This window comes from Lissotriton vulgaris, chromosome 6 (genome assembly GCF_964263255.1).
Source record: "Lissotriton vulgaris chromosome 6, aLisVul1.2, whole genome shotgun sequence".
Lineage (NCBI taxonomy): Eukaryota > Metazoa > Chordata > Amphibia > Caudata > Salamandridae > Lissotriton > Lissotriton vulgaris.
In genome coordinates this window covers 786,883,642-786,896,961 of record NC_141694.1, presented here as the reverse complement: position 1 = coordinate 786,896,961, position 13,320 = coordinate 786,883,642, and the positions used below count along the sequence as shown (strand labels likewise).

General features: G+C 48.1%; 1 protein-coding gene across 1 annotated transcript in view; it reads right to left on the bottom strand.

Moving 5' to 3' along the window:
• LOC147707999 (monocarboxylate transporter 10-like) overlaps positions 1–1,206 on the bottom strand; it is a 770,926-nt gene extending 769,720 nt beyond the window's left edge. Inside the window, exon 1 of the mRNA XM_086925276.1 lies at positions 1,065–1,206. The gene's annotated coding sequence lies outside the window, so the exon portion shown is untranslated. The remainder of the gene's footprint in view (positions 1–1,064) is intronic.
• Positions 1,207–13,320: the final 12,114 nt, after the last annotated feature.

The following is a 13,320-nucleotide window of genomic DNA, read 5'->3' as shown; positions in this document are numbered from 1 at the left end:
ACGGGCAGTGCCCAGCCGGATGGCGGGGAGAATCCCGGCCGCCGGGCGAAGCACCAGGAAAATGGGGGTAAGGACTCTGACTGTCTAAGGGAGCTGTAAGGGTGCCCAGCCGGATGGCAGAGATTAGACCTGGCCGTCGGGCGGAGCAACTGAGGAATGGGACGGCGATGGAAGGCTGTACCCAGCCGGATGGCGGGGAACGTCCCGGCTGCCGGGCGAGGCACAAGGAGAAGGGGTTATTTGAACAATAGAGCAAATACGGCAACAACCGCAATTGAGGACGTCAGATGGAAAGACGCCACATAAACAGCTATTCAGCCGGTACGGCACGGTGGATGAAGCCGCACGCAAACACCTTCACAGCGAAGGCAGGAATCCAACAGGAAGCAAAACAGACCAAACGCAAACTGGAAGTCAGGCAAGACAAGTCGGGACGGAACCCAAAACGGAAGGAGCTAGAGGCAAGAACGTAAAGCGGCGTTCTGTTGTCTGAGCGTCTTATATAGTGAACTACTTTTAAAGCTACAGTGTCGGAGGGATGTCGGGGCATGACAGCACACTCCAGGTGGATTGCCATGTGATGTTTCAGGAAATTGTGGTGAAGGTCTTGGAGAATCAGTAACAGGATGCTTTCTCAAAGCCTCAGGTGTCCACCCAGATACCTCTAAGATTATGTGTGTGGCAACATAAACTGAAATTCATGTATTTGTTATTATTGATTATTTTTTGTTGTTGTTAAAAGAGAGAAGCTGTGTTGTATCTTCTGGTGTAAGAGAAGCATTCCAGCGCCTAGGTTCTAGCGTTGTCATGCTCAGTCACATAGGTGCATTCTTGACCAGTCAATTGTCTGCTGGCTGGAAAGGGAGCACCAATGCACAATCTTGTGTGCTTGAAATAAAGTGTAAATTTACATACACCATTGGACTGGGGTATCTTTGAATACAACAATGTGCTGTCAAACTGAGCTCCGCTTCAATAGCAAATGGGCGTTGCTGCCGAAAAGACTGAGGTGATGGAAGAACACACATAAACGTGTAGAGGATAACCACCAGTCCGTTACTTACTCAGGGTGTCCGTAAAATCAGGTTAATTTCGGCTACCCGTTGTCAGTCTTTGAGAGGATGTCATTTGTCGGTAAATTCAGTACTTTCGAGACGCACAACAACTGACGTCAACTTGAACATCTTCTGAGAGTGTGAGGAAAACAAGTCACATGTAAAATCACCTAGGATTGGAGCATTGATGGATCGGATCTCTGCCAAGTTTTGGAGCATTGGCGACACTTTAGCCAATCCAGTGCTTCGCGTACATTTACGATGTGATGATTGGCTGTGAGTTTCGTACGTACATATGCTAGAGCCATCCCCCGACGACGTCGCATTTTGATAGGCCGTCTGTAGACCAAGTATTCCTGAGGAAATGATAGTCAGGCGTAAGTTTGAGCCTGTTCGGTTATATCAATAACGGGTTTAGCTGCTGCCCTATTTGATTCTGGGTGGAAGACAGCGGTGGTGCTGAACTCACTGCTCATTCGGTCTTGACTCTAGTCCCTAGGTGGTCAAAGTGAGGGATGGTTTGACTTACGAAAAACCGGGATGCTGGTCGAGTAGTCCGTTGGTGTGGCTGGCCCGTGGCATTTCGTGCAGATTACCATACTAACTTCCGGGGCCCCTGCCGTGGGCAGGTGTTTGTCAAATAGGCTGCACGTTTCAAGAATTAAAAGGCACGTTATATTTTTAGAATTTACTGGCGACAGATATTCCTTCTATGTGTCACCGTTTCCATTCGCGTTTTTTTGTGTGTGCATATTTTATACAGCGCGAACTCGACCCGAAGGTATTGGAGCGCTTTACAAACACACCGTATTTACATTAGACATTCAGGCACGGGGAGATTAAGTGATTTGCCCAGAATCACAGGATGTGGACGAGACCTTGAGGCTCGAACCTGGTTTCCAGCACCAGCGTCGGGCGTTTGTGCAGACGGACCACATCCTCTCCCAACTCCACCGTCTAGCATGCCAAACTTTAGGGCTTAAGTAACTGGTCCAGCTCTGCTAAGTATCACGCAACACTTGTGACACTAACGCATTTCAGTGCGGTGGTCTGCAGCACTGCACTGAAATGCATTGTGATGCATAATAGGCATAGATAGCGCCTCGGCTGGTAGGGCTGCTATAATGATTAAACTGAAGTGTCTGGTAGCGCTGCTCACAGTATTGGGCTTGGGGGATGGCTGAGGTTTACGCTGCAGCTACTAGTGCTACAATTTATCAATAGATTCCCTCCCCCCCACATTACATTCTGATTGACGTCATACACGCCACGTGACGTTACGTCCTGCTGCCACGTCGTCATCACGGCCGGAGGTTGTAACGACGATTGGATCCCACCCACCCTGGCCATGCAACTCGATCTAAGCCCACTGGGCAGTGGCACCTGAATCATTAGTAAGGTGGAGAAGTGTGGCTCAACGTTTAGAGCGGCAGACCCTGATGCAGAGGTCTAGCCCGGGACCAGGGTTCAATTCCCCGCCTGGCCTCAAAATTCCACGGACCTGATGCCTCGGTGCCTATTCCAATCATAGAGTACCACTCTGCAACTCTGGGCAGTAGCTTGCTTAATCTCCACAACGGCCCCCACAACGCTAAGGATGCCTAGCCTTCACCCTGGGGGTGCCCAGGAGTGGACGCCTCACAGGGAAAGCCAGGACGGGTTCCACAGCGGTATTCGTACAAGCGCCTTGAGACCCTTGCGGGTGAGTAGTAGTGCGCTATACAAGGATCAATTTACATTACATTACAGCAGCAGTATTTGTCTTCATACAATAACACCTGCCGTGCTGTAATTTCGTTGCGGTGGTAGAAAGCAAGAGCCGCAGGGGGTGCTTGTGCCTTACTCCTTTCCTCTGCAGCATGCCATCCCCTCTGTGCTGCTGGTCCCAGGCCTTCTCCTTTCCCGTGGTCACGCCCTGTGCTCTTCAGATGGAGTTGCTTGAAAAGAAAGTTAGTGAGTTCTCTGGAGCCAAGACCCGTTTTTTTTTACTGCTGGTAGGTGCTGGGTGCGTGAGCAGAGAAGCCGTGAAACTCGTTAATAATAATGGGCGGCTGTACCACAGACCAAGGGGGCAATTCTCAGCTATTGATTTAATTGATTTAATCACACTGCTTAATGGTCCCTGTCGGAAAAGTTTGCAGCTTCTACTGGGGCAGCCAGGGTTTGAAGAAATACTTCCTTTCAGCACATGTTTTTGATGTATGAGTGGGAACCGGGTGTCGGCTATGATAGTGTAACGGAAATCCCCCTGGATTGTCAGTAGCTACGGGCATAAGATAGATCAGCTAAAATATTCCATCTGCTTTAATTCTGAATTCCGAGATATGTATAGTTAATGCGTAGGCAAGGCAGTTATTTCCCAGGTCCAACCTTTCTGACGTGCTGGCCTACTGGCTCAACTGAGAGAGGGACTCATATTAGCTTTTGAGTCTGATGCAAAAATATTGATTTTCCAGTCACGCTTACGACTTCATAATTTGAATTTCATAGTTGAATTGAAAAGTGCAGTTGTTCTTTGCAGCTTCTCACATCATACAGTCAGTTAAAGGTAAAGGACATTGCTTATAACGCTGAGGTCAGAAAAACTTTCCAATACCTTTAAAGTAAACCACAGGCTACATGGGTGTATGGGTGGGAGACGCTTGTCATGTCTGTTATTTCTAATATTTATGTTTCCCTCGTCTTCCTTGCTTGATTTTGCTTGCGAGAAAGTGTCACTCATAGTTGTTGAAATGTCACTCATAATTACACTGAAATTATCACACATAGCAATCTGAAACCTTGGCAGCTATGCTGGTCTATACCTCTCAACTCCCCTTCATTTAGAGGGAGTCATTCTCCATAGATTACCTCTAATTCCCCAGGCATGCAAATCTCTCTTAGACTATGGTGGGATCACTGTCATGAAAATCTTGCCCACCCTCGTAGCTGCCATGGTTTCAGATTTCTATGAGTGACATTTTCATAATTTCACTGTAAATACTAGTGAAATTTCAAGGACTACAAGTGACACTTTCTCAGGAGAAAAGTCAAGCAATGAATACGAGGGAAACTTACAAATATCAGAAGTTGCACCCATGTGAGCAACAAGAAACTCTAAAAAGGTATTAAAACTGCTGCAAAGTACCAGAAATGGGAGGGCACTAACCGGAGACAGACTGCGTGACCGCAGTCTTCAGTAACACAAGGCAGGCAGGCACTGCAGCTGCCCAGAAATTGATAATTCATGACAGTGTGCTAGCCTGAAAACCCAATTTTTAACATAGCAAGTGCAACTAGAAGATTATACCATCACTCAGTCTCACAGCAGGCAATTTCCAGGAAAGGCTGTTACACTCACCTGGGAATGGGCACTGCAGCCAAGCACTTATTCTCACAACACACATGCGTGCCTTGCCAGAAGATAACAAAAGACAAAGCGCGGACCTCTGGATGTAGGCTCGAGTCACTGTCAGTAGAATTCTTGGAGGCAGCGTCTCAGGCTGCTTAAATTATTATATTAGGTATTGAACAGGCGCCCCCCACGCCTAGGGGAGGGGCGCCCTTAGTTGCGCCACAGGGCTGAGCCTCCTCCTCCGGGCCCCAGGACGAAAGGAAGGGGGTTGGTGGTGATGTCTTTGTGACGTGAGGTATTGTGAAAACGAAACCTATGGGAAACAAAACTTAGCAAGTATTTAAGGCTGTGTCCTGGGGAGTTGTATTCTCTTTGTTCCCTTAGACTGCAGCCTGAGCTTCAGGAGCGTCGTCGAGAGCGTTGTAGATGTCGAGTGATGTTCCTGTCGGGCGGAGTCGGAGGGGGCCTGGCGTAGCGTTATACATCGTAACCTATGGATGTGAGTATTTAATTTCAGAGGGTAAAACCATCTGAAATCCTACTCTCGTTTAAAGGGAGGATCAAGCAGTCAGCAGGGAGGTATGCAAAAACGGTTTGCAATTCCTGCTGACTCTTTATTAACGACCCTTCCGTGTTAACTTTTGGAGTTTTTACTTTGGGTTTAAGAAAATAAAGGTTGAGTCCTCGGGAGCACAGCCATGCAAAAGTGTTGAGGGAGCGTGGCTCAGTGGGCAGGGTCCTTGGTTTTGACACCGGGGATTCCGGGTTCGTACCCCAAGGTGGGTGTCTGGAAGTTTAGCAATTACCTGCTAGCGTAAATAGGATGATGCAAAAACCACAGGTGATAAACAGAATGCAGAACAATGTCATACATTCACCCCAGTACAGAGATCTGGGCCTAAATCCATCGGTTTTTTGCACTACACACCACCCCAGTTCAGACATGGCCATATGCAAATCAGTCTGACCCTGTGCCTCATGGGAACAGTCCAGCCCGAACTGCCAAGCCATGCCTTCCCTGGACCGGAAACAAGCTTTCGAGGACCGGTTTCTGGCATTCCAGCCGTCTTCAGCCCGGCTTGCTTGAATCCAGTGGTGTGAAGTGCATGGGACTCACGTCTGACCATACCCATCCCACTCGGGTTGGCAAATGCAAAAACCACAGGTGATGGACAGAATGCAGAACAATGTCATACATTCACCCCAGTACAGAGATCTGGGCCTAAATCCATCGTTTTTTTGCACTACACACCACCCCAGTTCAGACATGGCCATATGCAAATCAGTCTGACCCTGTGCCTCATGGGAACAGTCCAGCCCGAACTGCCAAGCCATGAGTTTCCTGGACCGGAAAAAAGCTTCAGAGGACCGGTTTCTGGCATTCCAGCCGTCTTCAGCCCGGCTTGCTTGAATCCAGTGGTGTGTGACATTGTTCTGCATTCTGTCCATCACCTGTTGTTTTTTGCATTTGTCACCCGAGTGGGACAGGTGTGCTCAGACGTGAGTCCCGTGCTTTCCATGCCACTGGAATCAAGCTATTCAGGCTGATGGGGGCTGAAAGCCCAAAACCGGTCCTTGGATGCTTGTTTCCATTCCAGGGAGGGCCTGGCTTGGCAGTTCGGGCTGGACTGTTCCCATGGGGCACACGGTCAAGACTGATTTACATATGGCTGGGTTCAAACTGGAATGGCATGGTGAGCAAAAAAACGATGGATTTGGGCCCAGATCTCTGTACTGGGGTGAATGTGTGACATTGTTCTGCATTCTGTCCATCACCTGTTGTTTTTTGCATTTTTCACCCCGAATGGGACGGGTGTGCTCAGACGTGAGTCCCATGCTTTCCATACCACTGGAATCAAGCTATTCAGGCTGATGAGGGCTGAAAGCCCGAAACCGGTCCTTGGATGCTTGTTTCCATTCCAGGGAGGACCTGGCTTGGCAGTTCGGGCTGGACTGTTCCCATGGGGCACAGGGTCAAGACTGATTTGCATATGGATGGGTTCAAATTGGAATGGCATGGTGAGCAAAAAAACGATGGATTTGGGCCCAGATCTCTGTACTGGGGTGAATGTGTGACATTGTTCTGCATTCTGTCCATCACCTGTTGTTTTTTGTAATTAGGATGATGCCTTTCAAGTCTTTTTAAACATTTATGGGCGTGTCCCTGGACCCTGAGATATCTGCTGAAGCGTCTGAAAAGGAGATCTGGTCAAGGCTCGCAGTGGTTTTAGGGGTGGCTGGCGTAGTGTCTGGTAGCAAAGGTATATGTAATTTTGCCTGGGGTTTCTAATTAGTCGTTCCGATAATATTGGGTAGCTTTGTTACATCGAAATGGGTATAATAGCTTTAAACATGAAGATCTTCTGCTGACTATATCTTCCATCAATAACCCCCGCACTCTGCCCAACTCCTACATGCATACACCATCCTTTTCCCTTTGGTATTTCCCCTCCCGCCAAGAAAGCCACTACACTTCTTGTCTCGTGGTGGTCATTTGTTGGCCGCAGTTTATTAGGGTTACAAGGAAACAGTTATATTTTGCACTTTGCATGTTATATCAGTATACATTTCCTTGTGATCATCTCTTGGCCCTTCTGGGCCGGTTCTTTGGTAGGTTGGAATTTTCTTTGCGCCCCATTTGCGCGGGAAGGGGATAGCCTTTGTCCCAGAGTTAGGCCGCCTCGCTACCCTGTCCGACTTTGTTGTGCCCTGCCATCCGGCTGGGGCTGGGCGGCGAGCGCCGTCTCTGTTTGCTATCCCTTCCTTTGGTAGCCATGAAACTCAGCCGTGAGGCATCCCAGAGTCGCTTTCCTTAGGCCACCTTACCCAGCCGTGCAGCATCTGAAGGTGAGTGGACCTATTCTGGCGCACCGCCCTCCGGTGGGCCTCCGTACCAACTGTTCTCAGCGTAGCCCTTCGTCACTTCTTTTGCCATTCTCAGCCCTGCGACATTGCTGTTCCTGTGGTGTGGGTGGGTGGGACAAGCTCTTCGTCTTCCATCGCGCTGCACCCCCGATCCTGGATGATAGGAGCCTACCTGGGGGAGCCGCGCTTTTAAGCCCCTCCGGCTGGCGCTTTGGGTTTGCGCCAACTCCTGCGATTGGGGGTTTGAATCCTGTGTGCCCCCCCATTGGCTGCGACGACATGGGGGGGTGACCCTTGTTGGCTTTCCCCACACCTTGCTAGGCGTCCTCTTTTTCGCACCAAGCCGGGTCCCCTCTCCCCCTTTCTTCTGGGGGCTCGACGCCGGGTTATGGCGCCGGCTCCTGAGCCCCCTTCGGGGGCCCGCCTATGCAATAACACCTCGCAGCGTTTATAGAGATGCGCTGGACAAAAAGGAAATGGATCACCCCTACCTCTTACAATATGTATGTGTCTTGCAGATGTATTTCATTGGAGCCATAGCCTGCTGGATACCAGGTTTATGGTAATAAAGTTGGATGGTTACGGTCTGACTTTCACTCTGAAATAGCCTTGGTCTTGATTTGTGCAGGGAAACAGACAGTTGAAAAGAGGCCCTGCTCATGCTTTCATGTAAATATAGTGCGGTGCACTTTAAAAATGTTGTTGATTGTGGGAATCTCGCTTTCTCCGAAGTACATGGTGTAAATAAGCTCAACGGTCCACTTCAAAATATTGTACATTCAGGTCATGGTGTCATATAGTTAATGCTTTTCTATATATTGTGTTAAGTTAGCATGAGTTTTTTAAATGTTTAAACGACATATTTTCCTTTGGCTTCGGTTTGCACACGGCACATAATTATTATTATAGCTTTCAACCTTGACGAAAGATGTGATTTATTGAGAATAATATGTTATTGCTCTGATATCAGTCGTGCCTGGTGCACTTGGTACACTGTCTGCACACTGAGATTTATAGCCTCTAAGAATAACCTAACACAAGGTTGCTGGGAGGCCTGATCCTCGCACCACATTAGACATAACACAAATAATGTTGCTGCCAACATTGGGCTCTACGCGGGTTTAAGATAGAGTTACTGAGAATGCAAAAACACACTTGATGGTGCTTCGCATGCAGAGAGTTGGTAGCTGATGATGTGATCTTATTCTGCTGACATTTAGAGGTATTGGCCCGCACCGCTAAAACCCAAATGAGACCTTCTTAGATATAATATAGTATGCTAAAAAGGGTGCGCGAAATATAGGTGATACAGATTTCTATAGAATTTTGCATTATAATATGCTATCACCGTTCGCTTACTATGGACTAGTGACTATGCTGATAACTCTGATTTTTATAATATGTATGTTGGTATTATATAAGATACTGCGTTTGAGAACCTTGCATTGAAAAATAAATATTTCAAACTTGCACGTGTGTTTTTTGACTCCCCGTTGTGGTTTGGAATGATTATAGAGCGAAAGAGTGTTCATGTGTTCCACGATACCTGAGGTATTCCAAAGTTCATGTTCTGGTTTGTCTAAGTCATTGGGAGTTCGTTATGACCAATGAAACACTGTAGCTAGCTCGGTAAGGGGATTTCTGGTACTAAGGTGAGTTTTGGGTCACCCTAATTCACTAAGGTTCTAGATCTCTATGCACAGTTCTGTGGGAGAACGGAAACCCTGCTACATGGCGCCCAACGGTTGTTGGCCTTATATCATGACACTCGAGTAGTATATCATTCAAACCTTAACCCCTTCATTCCCGTTTCCGGAAAACGGCGGTGTCGGTAAAACCTACCTATTTTTGAAATAGGTCTTTTCAAGCTTGAATCTATCAAAAACGGTTTCCTTGAATTACTACCCAGTTGTGCTACAAAGTAATCTTTGGTTTTTTTTGTTCCTGTGCGGTCATGGCACAAGCCGTGGACATCCCGCTGCATAGTCGCATTGCAGTGCGTGATCATTTGCGGACTTATGATGTACCTTTGGAAGGCTTGGCTGTGGTTCTGGTGGTGAGTGCGGAACATGCTTACCCGTACGAACTGTTTTATTCGTGGGTGACATTTCCGCCAGTGGACGCAAATTCTGGTGTGTTCCACTCATACACTCCGTCAGCTGTACCGGCTGCATATGCTCCGTACAGAGCACAGGAAGTACCTATTGATGTTTGGCAGCATGGAGTTTGGTTTGGTGGCACCCTACCACACGCTTTAACCGCTCCGAGGTTAGGTCCTTTGTCCATTCCGGGCACACCTTGGCCCGCTTTGGCTGGATTTACTCCTCACCCTAATCGCGCCACTTGTAACGTGGGTGACTTGCGACGTCTTCACGAGGTCGCGGTTGAAGTGATTAGGGCACTTGTTCATTACACAAGTCGTAATGTTCAAGGCGCAGCCCCTAGGGCAGGCTGGTTTGAAAATCAGTCCTGTCATGGTGAATTCCATAATGGGCAAGAAGCCCCAGGATAAGGATGACTTTCCTTTCTAGCTTGCTGAGAAATTCGACCAGCTGGAGGTTGTGTTTCCTAATACGAATCCTGGTGAAAAACATCGGATTCTTACGCTTAGTTTGCCAAAAGATTTGGCCCCTGAGCTTGTTGACTGTGAAACATGGGGTAAGACTTTTGCAGCAGTCTATTCGAGGTGCTTTGGCTCCCCGTCTATGTCCAACCTGTCTGCGGTCCTTAAACGTGTTCAGGATGATCACGAACCGGAGTCTGCGGTTGAGTTGGGTATGCGCCTGTGTGGCTCCTTTGAGTTGGTTTGCGATCTGATCCTTGCGAATGTCAAGGGGGATGCAGTGAACTTCCAGGTGGCTAACGCCTTGGCGCTGATTCCCGACGCGGACAAACCCCGTCCGTCCGCAAGGATAATTGTGGCGGCTTATAAAATGGTTGGCCGCAATGCCAAGGGTCTTAAGACTTTTTCTGATAAGGAGAAAAAGCAGCCCCAGGGACAGTCTTTGGAGGCGAATGCTCAGCCCAAGTCCAAAAAACAAAATTGGCCTAAAAAACAGAATCAGGGTAAGCAACAACAACAACAACAAACACAGGTTTCGCACCCTGCGTCTCTGTTGCCTGCGCAGTCGGAACGTGTTTATGATTTGCGCGACCGCGCGATGATTAAGACACCTGAACGTTTTCAGGCTTCTGACCAACGCTCTCCTCGTTCCTTTTAGGACTCATCGGCTCCGTCAACCGGTGGTGGAGGGGGCGGCAGGGGCCGGGGTGGCCAGCAAGGACGTGGTCAGCCCCGCCCGCGCAACGGTGCAGACAAACAGGAGGGCTCTACGCCTCAGAGACCGCAGTTTGCCAAGAAGAAAGTCGCAGCCTTGACAGCGCATCGATATGCCCCAGATTGTGAGAACGAGGCTTCGGATTCTGACTTGGGCTCTGACCTTGCTGGACAGCGCGGCGGAGATTACCATAGTGAGAGAGGCCCTCCGTCCACTACTGAAGGTGACAGCGACTGACACTTATGTTGTGATTGAAACAGCAGATACAAGAGTTGCTCCCCCTGATAGACTTTTTGAAATTGTCCTGTTAATTGAAGGTGACATACAGTGTAAGGTTAAAGGGGTATTTTGGGAAAATCTTTCGTCTACATATGACATTTTGCTTTCGGAGGCTGACTGGCCCCCACCTTTTGTGCTCGCAGCTCCACGAGGGGAGGAGGTAATCCTCCCCAGTTTCGCGAACACAGTTTCGAGAGTGGAAGCGCTGCACTTTGCAGAAGAGTGGGCTCTGGCGCTTGCACCGGCTGTGTACTGTAATCAGTGTGGCTGGGATAAATTGTCCCCGAACCACGAGATTCCTTTACGGTCTCAGCCACAGCCTGAACCTCAATATCCCATACGACGTGAAGCCAAAGCTTCGGTCGCAGCGATCCTTAAACAATTGGAATATCAAGGTGTAATTGAAACGTGTGTGTCACCGATGAATAACCCCCTTTTTACTGTAAACAAACCGGACGGCTCTTACCGTTTGGATTTGGATTACCGGCATTTAAACTCGCATTGTCGTAACTGTGCAGTACAGAATACTCACGGCTCTGCCCTTGTAAATAGTCTTGTGCGTAAGCGGTTCAAAACCACGCTTGACATTTCCAATGGTTTTTATGCCCATTCATTGGACAGTCTAAGTTCCCAATTTCACATGCGGCGGGGTCCAAAAAATGTTTCGGCGTCTTCCAATGGGCTATAAGAATAGTCCTGGCTTATTTTCCGCACGCATTGTCTCTCTGTTGGAGAGAATCGACCCAGATGCTTGTTCCTATGTGGATGATATCTATCTCACAGACGACGAACTTTGGGAGCATCTGTGTCGAGTGAACAGTATTATTTGTAACTTTGCAGACATGGGTTACAAGTTTAATTTTGCAAAATCGCACATTGCAGAATACACAGTGTTGTTTCTAGGCTATGAACTAACTAATGAAGGAAAAGGCTTGGCTCCTCACTTCCTGGAGAAGTGCGCACAATTGCGCTCTCCGACAACACTGAAAAAATTACAATCTTTATTGGGCTTTTTGAATTTCTGGAGGACATACATTCCGGAATATGCCCAGCGTATCAAGCCTTTTTATGCCTTGATACAACCATATTTTTCCAAATCATGCTGGCTGCCTGAGCATTCAGCTATTCTGCAATCATTGCAAGCTGATTTGCTCGCTTCTGAATACTTACAGACTCGTGATAACCAGACCAACCTGGTGATAAGAATTGTCCCGGGGACGGTAGGTTTCACGTACCTAACTTTTAATGAAGGAGATACAGTTCCTATGGCTTACAAGTCACACTTGTACACTTCGGCTGAATTGTGATTTTCCACTGTGGAGAAAGTTTTGACGGCTGTGCAGATGGCAATTCTCAAGGAACGTGCCCTGTCACAGGGAAAACGCATCTTGGTTGTTACCCCGTGTCCTGCCTTGGAGGCAGTTACGAAAGCCAGTGTACCGAATTCTAAAGCTTTGCACCCTCGGTGGATTCAATGGGCTGCATCCTTGTCATCCCAGGATGTCACGTTTATTTTTGACGCCACTTTACGGTCGCAGGAGTTCTTACAGTATGAATTTGTTCATCCTGCTCGTTTAGCAATGCGGCCGTTGGAGGATTTCCATTGCATCATTTACACTGATGGTTCGGCGTAGGTTGCGCATGGCTCTAAACATGCCTACGTTTCCGCTTGCGCCATTGTGGTCGGTGCCATGGTGAACGATGAGTTCAAGTCCAGTGTCGTGCACACGCAGCCGCTTGGGGACTGCACCGCACAATTGGCTGAGCTTAGTGCTCTGATGCTTGCATTGTAGTACGCAGATCCGAGTGTGACGACTTTGGTCGTAAGTGACTCTTACTACTGTGTCCAGTCTTACAATGAGAACTTGTTCTTTTGGATTCAGAATGAATTTCGTGATTCCAAAGGTAGCACTATAAAACATAAAATGATCTGGGTCCGAGTGGCAGAACTCAAAGAGAAGTTGCCACTCGTGTTTGTAATTCATACTCTTGGCCATCAGCGCGTGGGGGTCCACGCTGTCTGAAATTCGCTTGCTGATGAAGCAGCGAAGTCAGCAGTATCAAAATACTTAGTTGCAGCAGTCACGAGGTCCAAAAGTAAGATAGATGATGATATCTTAGCAGCGGTTGCTGCTACTGAGAAGGGAAGTAAATATCCTGCGGGGTTCCCTTCTAAATACACATACCACTTAAGTCCCGATAAGGTTCCTTATGTGAAAATTCCTGAAGTTGGCGAACGCTTAATTCCCAACTCGGATCGCGGGGCTTCTTTGATTACAGCGGCTCATGAAGGTGTGGCGCCTGCCCATGCGGGCGTCTCGGCCACTGTAACTCAGCTACAACAGAGGTTCTGGTGGCGGGGACTGTACAAACAGACGCGTGATTATGTCCTTCAATGTGACATTTGCCAGCAGATTAAACCTTCAACTGCTGCGCATCCGCCTCAGACACAGTTGTACATTTCTAATAAACCACTGGGGTGTGTTTATTTAGATCACTGCGGTCCTTT